Source organism: Rhinoderma darwinii, chromosome 3, assembly GCF_050947455.1.
Source record: "Rhinoderma darwinii isolate aRhiDar2 chromosome 3, aRhiDar2.hap1, whole genome shotgun sequence".
In the NCBI taxonomy this organism is placed as follows: Eukaryota; Metazoa; Chordata; class Amphibia; order Anura; family Rhinodermatidae; genus Rhinoderma; species Rhinoderma darwinii.
Window position 1 is genome coordinate 385,730,293 of NC_134689.1, and position 13,532 is coordinate 385,743,824.

The 13,532-nt window shown below is 39.6% G+C and overlaps 1 protein-coding gene across 4 annotated transcripts in view; it reads right to left on the minus strand.

Moving 5' to 3' along the window:
* The window catches only part of PLAT (plasminogen activator, tissue type), a 336,360-nt gene that overhangs the window by 38,574 nt on the left and 284,254 nt on the right, over positions 1 to 13,532 (minus strand). The window lies entirely within an intron of this gene.

Sequence of the window (13,532 nt, forward strand, 5' to 3'; positions counted from 1 at the left end):
AGAGACATAAAGACAAGAGGATGAGTGTGCCTACAGAACAAATATTCAGGGAAGTAATACATCACGTAGTCAATATACATAGACGTCTAAATGGTTCGTTGAAGTGCAGGATCTGTGGAAACTCAAGGGGTTAAGTGGAATGTAAAGTAGTTTACATGAGCACAGAGTGAGTAGACTCTAGTGTCACAGTATTTATCCATCAACCTTTTATTCTCTGACCATCTATTTACTCACGATGACTACTGGGGATGGCTGGCAAATAGCCCCCCAGGTCTCTCAAAGGTACAGATGTTTATCTTGACTTTAACGCATTAAATACACAGTGGCAAGAAACTTTAACTTGACTTTTTCAATGGCTTTTGGTGTGAGATATCACGCTGCACAAAGTTATCATGTCAAGATAAACTTGGCTACATCTGTTAGACATAGCCAGGAGTAGCTCACCCTAAGGGTCCTTTTACACGGACCCATTGTGGCCATAACAACAAGCGCCGATCAACGAGACAGCTCGTTGATCGGCGCTCGTTTGCTCCTTTCACAAGGAGTTATGTATGGGGACGAGCGATCATTACTGAGATCGCTCGTCCCCATACATTTCCATCATGTCGGCAGCGCGTCTACTTGTTTACACAAGGAGATGTGTTGCCGACAACGATAATATTTTAGACTGCGTAATCGATACAATCAGATGATAAACGAGCGTTTGGTCGTTCATCGGGTCATCGTTGCCCTGTTTACACAGGGCAATGATCGGGAACGAGTGTTCTGAGAACGCTCCTTTGCCCGATAATTGGCCCGTTTAAAAGGGCCCTAACCCTAGTGTGAGATCTGCCCATCCCCATGCACTTCTGGTAAGAAGTCATAGATATGCTTTGATGGTGTATGAGAAGTTAAAATGATTATTTCTGTTCCTTTAGATACTCTTTTATGCGTTTTATCAATGGAAGTCCTTTCTATCCCGCCCTCATCCTACATATCCGTTTTTTTGGTAAATTCTGAAATCAAGTTATAGAACCAGGGTCAGATCAGAATCTGTTAAGATCCTGGAAAAAATATATATAGAGCGCCCTACATTTTTGTTGGAAAGGGGGAAAATTAGAGTAGAGTAATGCCATATAGTGCCAACATAATAGTTCCATACACAAAATATGTAATCGTGCATACTGTAGTTCCCATACAATATAGCGTGGTGCCCCAAAATACCACAACCAGCACTATGATGTCAATTTGTCACAAGCTACTCAGCAGAAAGTTAAAAGTTATCTCCGAGTGTTCGAGGCCCCAATATAGTGCCCGTGTAGAGCCCCGAGTAGAATAGGGCCATGTATTGCTAATATAAATTTACAGGTGAGGGACCTACAAAGAGAAGCTGCCAGGACCTGTTTAGCGCTGGAAATAATAGCAGGACTTGTGATATCATGTGATTATCCTGTTGGATATTGATAATTGTTAATCCATAAAACGGGAAATCCTCTTTTTAACCAAAAAAAAGTTTGATCCACTGAACAATATGTTTGTACATTTTACAATAAGGCTGGGTTCACACGTGGCGGAATTTCACTAAAATTCCGCTGCGGACACTCCGCAGCGTTAATCCGCAGCGGAGCCGTTTGTCCATTGACTTACACTTTAATTTAGCAGTGTTCGTTTAGACGAGGCGTAAAATTCCGCTGCGGAGCATAGGCTGCGGAGCGGAATTTGGTGTCCGCAGCATGCTCTGTCTGTTGCGGAGCAGTGGCGGACTCATGGCGGAATTTCTCCATTGACTTCAATGGAGATTCTAATTTCCGCAATGAAGTCCGCAGCTGTCATGCACATGTTATGTGTGCTGCGGATGCGTCTTGCTTTTTTAACTTGACATTTCTTCATTCTGGCTGGACCTATGTATTTCTAGGTCTACAGCCAGACTGAGGAAGTCAATGGGGCTCCCATAATGACGGGAGCGTTGCTAGGAGACGTCTGTAAATAGTCACTGTCCAGGGTGCTGAAAGAGTTAAGCGATCGGCAGTAACTGTTTCTGCACCCTGGACAGTGACTACCGATCCCAATATACAGCAACCTGTCAAAAAATATAAGTTCATACTTACCGAGAACTCCCTGCTTCTGTCTCCAGTCCGGCTTCCCAGGATGACGTTTCAGTCTAAGTGACGGCTGCAGCCAATCACAGGCCAATAACAGGCTGCAGCGGTCACATGGACTGCCGCGTCATCCAGGGAGGTCGGGCTGGATGCCGAAAGAGGGACGCGTCACCAAGACAACGGCCGGTAAGTATGAAATTCGTTTACTTTCACTAGGGAAAGTGCTGTCCCTTCTCTCTATCCTGCACTGATAGGGAGAAGGGAAGCACTTTTCCCGCAGTCCGCAGCAGCTAGTCCGCATCAATTTACTGCACATTTTGTGCAGATCCGCAGCAGAATCTGCAACGCAGATTCTGTGCGGCATTGATGCGGACAGTTGCGGAGGAAATCTGCCACGTGTGGTCATGCCCTAAAAGGTGTCGGAATACGGGAAACATGACTGAAACAGAAAGACACTGCCGGTACAAGTTCAGACAGATCAGATTGCATAAAGTTAGATGCAAAATGAGATAGACCTGGGCATCGGAAGCTGGGCATAAGTTTAATGTTACCCAAGGGTGCTCAGCTGACAGCTAAGACCCAGTGATCTCCTCAATAACACGCACCTATGGCTCAGTTGTATCTGAATTCTTGTAACTTAGACACTTGTAGCATCTCCTATATACGGTGAAAACAATAAGAATTTGTTGGGAAATACCAAGTCAATCTGTTTTTCCCCCCTCAGAATGGATACCCTCGGGTGTCTGACCGGCCCATTACTGTGGCTTTAGACATTGCACATTTGCAATAGGATTCAGTAACAATCCGTTGTATAGGACGGTGATCCCCAAGCTTATTACCACAAGGAAACCCCTGAAAAGACTCTCTCAGCAAACCCTTATTCCTACCTCAAAGACGCTCGGTGTAGGGTCGGGTAAAAAATTCTATATTATGGCTGAGATATTTTAGCTGTTTTCCCTACCCCCATGCCAAGCAGGCTGTAAAAGTGACAGGCTTTCTTCTGAGGAACTCTTGACCATGTTCCAAGGAACCCCAATTAGGAAGCAATGGTCTATGGGCTGCGGTAACCCCATTCGATGTTTGATGTTGGAGTACAATGAATGAGGTAGGTTGGATTTTCCTGTATGGTTCTATTTTTTTATGACAAATGAGCCACCAGTGCTACCGGTCAGTTGTTCTTCTTCACCACCAACTTTTTGCCTTGGTATGGTGGAGCTGTCTATCGTCTGCTGCATACATTATAGTCTCAGTAGATTCCATGAAGAATTGCCAATGATGAATCACTGTTTGTCTCCCTTCTACTTTCGATAGAATAAAAAAAACTCCATGTTGTCTCTTTAGCACTGGGGCTGGCTGTCAGATGGGAGGGAGAGAATATATGACCATCTTTCAAAGCCGGATAATAGTCTGGTCACTATGAATCATTACACAGTCATGTTAGTCAAGTCAAGTTGATTATTTCAAGATCTGAATATTGAAATCATACTGTATATGTCATTCTTCTCTGTAAGGGGAGGAGGGGGGGGGGGGGGGTCATGCAAACCAAAAAATTACACAGTGTCTTCTAAAGCCTTTATTTAAATAAGGGTCCATAGTTCCAAAAAAGTTCCCATTCCGCCAGCGGTGTTTACACATGAGAGTTGCAAATATTAAAGGGATTGTCCAGTGTAGACAATCCGTTTTAGTTAGAAAGGACCCCCAAAAAGAAGATGATTACAAGGCACTCCACAACTGGAGCTTGCACATATTAGCTGTAATCTGTGGGGAAACCTGACAGCCAATGTTCAATTTCCTACAGCGCCACCACAGTTGAAATGAAGCATTACACAATTCCAATTGAAATCAATAGTATATTCATGTAGTGCACGAACATGCTGGGACCTCCAAACATAGAGACACTCTTTGTAGCCGCGCTCTCGACTCTGGCTAAGTAATAGAGATCCTAAATGAGTGACCCACTATTAACTCAGAATCTCCTAATAGGGTAGTTGCAAATGGGTCTTTGAAATCAGCCCAATGGATCCAATCATTATCTGATCCACATAAAACCCACCAACATCCGATGATTGCAGCGTGTGAACAAGTATTTCAAGTACTATATATTTATTTTACTAGGGTGAAATTTATAAATGCTAATTTTAGCTCTACATCCGGTTACTATCCAGATGTTGGTATGATTGGGTAGGAGGTAGGACATAAAGATCCATTGTCAGTTGGTTGGACAACTTGGTCTCAGATTGTGGGTCCCCATACCTGAAGCTCACCTTAAGGGATTTTGCTGCTCGATCCCTTAGTTAATAGAGGGTACTGCAATGTAAATGCTCTTTTTTACTTCCCACAAGACATTAAAAAACACCCAAAAATAAATCCATCCTAGTGGAGACCTGTTGCCCTCCAAAGCCGAGAACCATAAGAGACCTGATTGGAGACCCCCCTCTAATAGTGTATATGTCAGATGGTTGTCTACAGAAGTGACATGAGTATATGAATACAACGACTGTGTATTAGTTCATACAATATACCCTTCAGATCGTTAGCATTTGGTGGTCAGTGATATCATTGTGTGATGTGACTCATGGTGAAAGTGTTCTGGAATGGAATGTGTAATTGTCAGAAAAGGTAAATTACACCTGGATATGAGGATCCAACTCATACAAGAAACTTGCTTCAGATTACAACTGATGGATTGACGCATCATCTACAGTGAAAGTCAATTAACCCTGCACCTGATGGTGAGGAGTTCTTACTGGCCCATAAATCCGACAAAATGTCCCTAATTCATAATCAACCCATAGAGGACCAGGCTATTTTTGGCCTTAACCGTTTGAGGATCGGGACAAATATGGCCTTGAGGACCAGAATAATTTTTTTTATTTTTCCTTTTTGCATTTTATTTTATTGTACAGGTTGTTACGTTCGGGATGGTAAGCAATATCTGTATGTTTTTTTAATGTTTTGGGACTTATATTTAATAAAGTTTATTTATTTTTTTAAAAAACTGCATTTTTTGTTTTGTTTTGTTGTTTACCAATTTTTATCTTAGCATTTATTTTTTGTAACTTTTTTTTAATCCCATAGGGGATTTATAATCTTGATTTAGATTTTCTTTTTCACTATGATGTACTGGCATGCATTAATCTGTCTACTAATAGTATACCGGCAGTTGTTTGGACATACCTAAGTATGCCCTAACAACCGGAAATATGGTTAGACAGAACTGGGGTCCTTCAATCTGATCTCCACCGTTAGAGCAGGACAGCGGCTGTGTATTACACAGTAGCAGTGTCCATGCAATCAGAGCTTCATAATAGTTCTCTGAGGAATTCTGCCAGCGCTGTACTATTATGGAGCGGGTCCATAAAGAGGTTTAAGGACTCCTTTTCAGAATTAGACCTCTGGGACTATTATCTGATCACACCAGGTCCCGTTCCCGCAGTCCCCCCTTGGCAAAATCAGCCGTTTGCGGGGGAAATGCATAATTATATGGCGGCCATTCAGGTGAATAACTGTCCTTGTAATACAAAACCGGAGCAGCACGTACAGAGCGTTTCTCAATTCTTTCACATTGAGGGAGACACGAATGGAGGACTCACTTCTATGTCCATTTGCCCTATGCACAGGAGTTAGCTTCATGAGACAACCTCTTCATCTAGAATAACTAAATGATTTAAAACTTTCAGATCCTTAACATGGAAGTATAATGGTCAAAAGACCAGAACATTGCATCATGGGTAAGAATCTCCTGCTTTTGAGGATCATGACACCACTCAATGTAGGTGCTGATAGTCATGGCCTTCCCGTAGAAGAAGCTCTGAGGTGACCACATTGACCAACCCTCATGGTTTACCAGCCGGTGACTATGTGGTCTTGTTTACGCAACCGCTTCCCATAAGCCCTAAAGGACATGTAGAACTAGTACAAGGGGCTCCCTTGATCAGAACTGATCATTTAGTTGGGGCCAAGCTCAAAGGCCTTTACATTTGTTGGTTCTGAATACATTTCTATGTATAACACATATTTTCTACCTTAATATTATATATTCAATATACGTCTGTTCATAAAAATCCTGAATCTACATAGAGATATATACCGAGAATATACCAAAGCTCATACAGTACCTTCTTCCCAGCGATGATGTTTCTGCTTATTACCATACCGAGCTGAACCTGTTTGTTTACGGTGCGGTGTCCTCCTACAGCTGATAAGGGTTATCTGACCCTCACACTGATCACATCCAGCTCTCTACACATACACGAGCTGTACTGAACTGATATTTAACTCCAAGCAAAGTATATAGTGTATACAATATATACTATATCTCAAACTAACTTTTGTTCCTTCATTGGCTGATCGTTGCCCTTACACAAGGCAATGATCGGGATCGAGCGTTCTGTGAACACTCGTTTGCCCCATAATTGGCCCGTGTAAAAGGGCCTTAAGAAATGTTGTCATAAGGGTATGTTCACACGGCCAAATTTCAGACGTATACGAGGCGTATTATGCCTCGTTTTACGTCTGAAAATACGGCTCCAATACGTCGGCAAACATCTGCCCATTCATTTGAATGGGTTTGCCGACGTACTGTGCAGACGACCTGTTATTTACGCATCGTCGTTTGACAGCTGTCAAACGACGACTCGTAAAAATACAGCCTCGTCAAAAGAAGTGCAGGACACTTATATACATTATATGCAGGACACTTCTTTGGACGTTTTTGGAGCTGTTTTCTCATAGACTCCAATGAAAACAGCTCCAAAAACGGACGTAAAAAACGCCGCGAAAACGGCGCGAAAAACGCCACGAAAAATGTGAGTTGGTAAACACCTTGAAAACAGCTCTGGATTTTCAGACGTTTTGGTTGACTACGTGTGAACATACCCTAATGGAAGCAGACAGATGGCAATGAAGATGGATGAACAGACCGGCTAACAGCCCTGTTATATAAATTATATATATATACATACATACACTGGAGACTTCATCCTATACAATGATATACAGACCGGAGAACAGTCCTATTATATAAATGATATATATACACCAGAGACTGCGTCCTATACACTGATATACAGACCGGAGAACAGTCCTATTATATAAATGATATATATATACACTGGAGACTTCATCCTATACAATGATATACAGACCGGAGAACAGTCCTATTATATAAATGATATATATACACCAGAGACTGCGTCCTATACACTGATATACAGACCGGAGAACAGTCCTATTATATAAATGATATATATACACTGGAGACTGCGTCCTATACACTGAGATACAGACCGGAGAACAGTCCTATTATATAAATGATATATATACACCGGAGACTGTGTCCTATACACTGATATACAGACCAGAGAACAGTCCTATTATATAAATTATATATATACACTGGAGACTGTGTCCTATACACTGATATACAGACCGGAGAACAGTCCTATTATATAAATGATATATATACACTGGAGACTGTGTCCTATACACTGATATACAGACCAGAGAACAGTCCTATTATATAAATGATATATATACACTGGAGACTGCGTCCTATACACTGATATACAGACCGGAGAACAGTCCTATTATATACATGATATATATACACTGGAGACTGCGTCCTATACACTGATATACAGACCGGAGAACAGTCCTATTATATACATGATATATATACACTGGAGACTGCGTCCTATACACTGATATACAGACCGGAGAACAGTCCTATTATATAAGTGATATATATATACACTGGAGACTGTGTCCTATATACTGATATACAGACCGGAGAACAGTCCTATTATATAAATGATATATATACACTGGAGACTGTGTCCTATACACTGATATACAGACCAGAGAACAGTCCTATTATATAAATGATATATATACACCGGAGACTGCGTCCTATACACTGATACACAGACCGGAGAACAGTCCTATTATATAAATGATATATATACACTGGAGACTGCGTCCTATACACTGATATACAGACCGGAGAACAGTCCTATTATATACATGATATATATACACTGGAGACTGCGTCCTATACACTGATATACAGACCGGAGAACAGTCCTATTATATAAATGATATATATACACCGGAGACTGTGTCCTATACACTGAGATACAGACCGGAGAACAGTCCTATTATATAAATGATATATATACACCGGAGACTGTGTCCTATACACTGATATACAGACCGGAGAACAGTCCTATTATATAAATGACATATATACACTGGAGACTGTGTCCTATACGCTGATATATAGACCGGAGAACAGTCCTATTATATAAATGATATATATACACTGGAGACTGCGTCCTATACACCGATATACAGACCGGAGAACAGTCCTATTATATAAATGATATATATACACCAGAGACTGCGTCCTATACACTGATATACAGACCGGAGAACAGTCCTATTATATAAATGATATATATACATCGGAGACTGTGTCCTATACACTGAGATACAGACCGGAGAACAGTCCTATTATATAAATGATATATATACACTGGAGACTGTGTCCTATACACTGATATACAGACCGGAGAACAGTCTTATTATATAAATGATATATATACACTGGAGACTGTGTCCTATACACTGATATACAGACCGGAGAACAGTCCTATTATATAAATGATATATATACACCGGAGACTGCGTCCTATACACTGATATACAGACCGGAGAACAGTCCTATTATATATATATATATACACTGGAGACTGCGTCCTATACACCGATATACAGACCGGAGAACAGTCCTATTATATAAATGATATACATACACTGGAGACTGTGTCCTATACACCGATATACAGACCGGAGAACAGTCCTATTATATAAATGATATATATACACTGGAGACTGCGTCCTATACACTGATATACAGACCAGAGAACAGTCCTATTATATAAATGAGATATATACACTGGAGACTGCGTCCTATACACTGATATACAGACCGGAGAACAGTCCTATTATATAAATGATATATATACACCAGAGACTGCGTCCTATACACTGATATACAGACCGGAGAACAGTCCTATTATATAAATGATATATATACACTGGAGACTGTGTCCAATACACTGATATACAGACCGGAGAACAGTCCTATTATATAAATGATATATATACACCGGAGACTGCGTCCTATACACTGATATACAGACCAGAGAACAGTCCTATTATATAAATGATATATATACACTGGAGACTGTGTCCTATACACTGATATACAGACCGGAGAACAGTCCTATTATATAAATGATATATATACACCGGAGACTGCGTCCTATACACTGATACACAGACCGGAGAACAGTCCTATTATATAAATGATATATATACACTGGAGACTGCGTCCTATACACTGAGATACAGACCGGAGAACAGTCCTATTATATACATGATATATATACACCGGAGACTGCGTCCTATACACTGATATACAGACCGGAGAACAGTCCTATTATATAAATGATATATATACACCGGAGATTGTGTCCTATACACTGATATACAGACCGGAGAACAGTCCTATTATATAAATGATATATATACACTGGAGACTGCGTCCTATACACTGATATACAGACCGGAGAACAGTCCTATTATATAAATGATATATATACACACCGGAGACTGCGTCCTATACACTGCTATACAGACCGGAGAACAGTCCTATTATATAAATGATATATATACACTGGAGACTGCATCCTATACACTGATATACAGACCAGAGAACAGTCCTATTATATAAATGATATATATACACTGGAGACTGCGTCCTATACACTGATATACAGACCGGAGAACAGTCCTATTATATAAATGATATATATACACTGGAGACTGCGTCCTATACACTGATATACAGACCGGAGAACAGTCCTATTATATAAATGATATATATACACTGGAGACTGTGTCCTATACACTGATATACAGACCGGAGAACAGTCCTATTATATAAATGATATATATACACTGGAGACTGCGTCCTATACACTGATATACAGACCGGAGAACAGTCCTATTATATAAATGATATATATACACTGGAGACTGTGTCCTATACACTGATATACAGACCGGAGAACAGTCCTGTTATATAAATGATATATATACACCGGAGACTGCGTCCTATACACTGATATACAGACCGGAGAACAGTCCTATTATATAAATGATATATATACACTGGAGACTGTGTCCTATACACTGATATACAGACCGGAGAACAGTCCTATTATATAAATGATATATATACACTGGAGACTGTGTCCTATACACTGATATACAGACCGGAGAACAGTCCTATTATATAAATGATATATATACACTAAAGACTGCGTCCTATACACTGATATACAGACCGGAGAACAGTCCTATTATATAAATGATATATATACACGGGAGACTGCGTCCTATACACTGATATACAGACCGGAGAACAGTCCTATTATATAAATGATATATATACACCAGAGACTGGGTCCTATACACTGATATACAGACCGGAGAACAGTCCTATTATATAAATGATATATATACACTGGAGACTGCGTCCTATACACTGATACACAGACCGGAGAACAGTCCTATTATATAAATGATATATATGCACCGGAGACTGCGTCCTATTCACTGATATACAGACCGGAGAACAGTCCTATTATATAAATGATATATATACACTGGAGACTGTGTCCTATACACTGATATACAGACCGGAGAACAGTCCTATTATATAAATGATATATATACACTGGAGACTGCGTCCTATACACTGATATACAGACCGGAGAACAGTCCTATTATATAAATGATATATATACACTGGAGACTGCGTCCTATACACTGATATACAGACCGGAGAACAGTCCTATTATATAAATGATATATATACACTGGAGACTGCGTCCTATACACTGATATACAGACCGGAGAACAGTCCTATTATATAAATGATATATATGCACCGGAGACTGCGTCCTATTCACTGATATACAGACCGGAGAACAGTCCTATTATATAAATGATATATATACACTGGAGACTGCGTCCTATACACTGATATACAGACCGGAGAACAGTCCTATTATATAAATGATATATATATACACTGGAGACTGCGTCCTATACACTGAGATACAGACCAGAGAACAGTCCTATTATATAAATGATATATATACACTGAAGACTGCGTCCAATACACTGATATACAGACCGGAGAACAGTCCTATTATATAAATGATATATATACACTGGAGACTGCGTCCTATACACTGAGATACAGACCAGAGAACAGTCCTATTATATAAATGATATATATACACTGGAGACTGTGTCCTATACACTGATATACAGACCAGAGAACAGTCCTATTATATAAATGATATATATACACACCGGAGACTGTGTCCTATACACTGATATATAGACCGGAGAACAGTCCTATTATATAAATGATATATATACACCGAAGACTGCGTCCAATACACTGAGATACAGACCAGAGAACAGTCCTATTATATAAATGATATATATATACTGGAGACTGCGTCCTATACACTGATATACAGACCAGAGAACAGTCCTATTATATAAATGATATATATACACACCGGAGACTGTGTCCTATACACTGATATACAGACCGGAGAACAGTCCTATTATATAAATGATATATATACACCGGAGACTGCGTCCTATACAGTGATATACAGACCGGACAACAGTCCTATTATATAAATGATATATATACACCGGAGACTCCATCCTATACACTGATATACAGACCGGAGAACAGTCATATTATATAAATGATATATATACACTGGAGACTGCGTCCTATACACTGATATACAGACCGGAGAACAGTCCTATTATATAAATGATATATATATACACTGGAGACTGCGTCCTATACACTGATATACAGACCGGAGAACAGTCCTATTATATAAATGATATATATACACTGGAGACTGTGTCCTATACACTGATATACAGACCGGAGAACAGTCCTATTATATAAATGATATATATACACTGGAGACTGCGTCCTATACACTGATATACAGACCGGAGAACAGTCCTATTATATAAATGATATATATACACTGGAGACTGTGTCCTATACACTGATATACAGACCGGAGAACAGTCCTGTTATATAAATGATATATATACACTGGAGACTGCGTCCTATACACTGATACACAGACCGGAGAACAGTCCTATTATATAAATGATATATATGCACCGGAGACTGCGTCCTATTCACTGATATACAGACCGGAGAACAGTCCTATTATATAAATGTATAAATGATATATATACACTGGAGACTGTGTCCTATACACTGATATACAGACCGGAGAACAGTCCTATTATATAAATGATATATATACACTGGAGACTGCGTCCTATACACTGATATACAGACCGGAGAACAGTCCTATTATATAAATGATATATATACACTGGAGACTGCGTCCTATACACTGATATACAGACCGGAGAACAGTCCTATTATATAAATGATATATATACACCGGAGACTGTGTCCTATACACTGATATACAGACCGGAGAACAGTCCTATTATATAAATGATATATATACACTGGAGACTGCGTCCTATACACTGATATACAGACCGGAGAACAGTCCTATTATATAAATGATATATATACACTGGAGACTGCGTCCTATACACTGATATACAGACCGGAGAACAGTCCTATTATATAAATGATATATATGCACCGGAGACTGCGTCCTATTCACTGATATACAGACCGGAGAACAGTCCTATTATATAAATGATATATATACACTGGAGACTGTGTCCTATACACTGATATACAGACCGGAGAACAGTCCTATTATATAAATGATATATATACACTGGAGACTGCGTCCTATACACTGAGATACAGACCAGAGAACAGTCCTATTATATAAATGATATATATACACTGGAGACTGTGTCCTATACACTGATATACAGACCGGAGAACAGTCCTATTATATAAATGATATATATACACTGGAGACTGCATCCTATACACTGATATACAGACCGGAGAACAGTCCTATTATATAAATGATATATATACACTGGAGACTGCATCCTATACACTGATATACAGACCGGAGAACAGTCCTATTATATAAATGATATATATACACCGAAGACTGCGTCCTATACACTGAGATACAGACCAGAGAACAGTCCTATTATATAAATGATATATATATACTGGAGACTGCGTCCTATACACTGATATACAGACCAGAGAACAGTCCTATTATATAAATGATATATATACACTGGAGACTGTGTCCAATACACTGATATACAGACCGGAGAACAGTCCTATTATATAAATGACATATATACACTGGA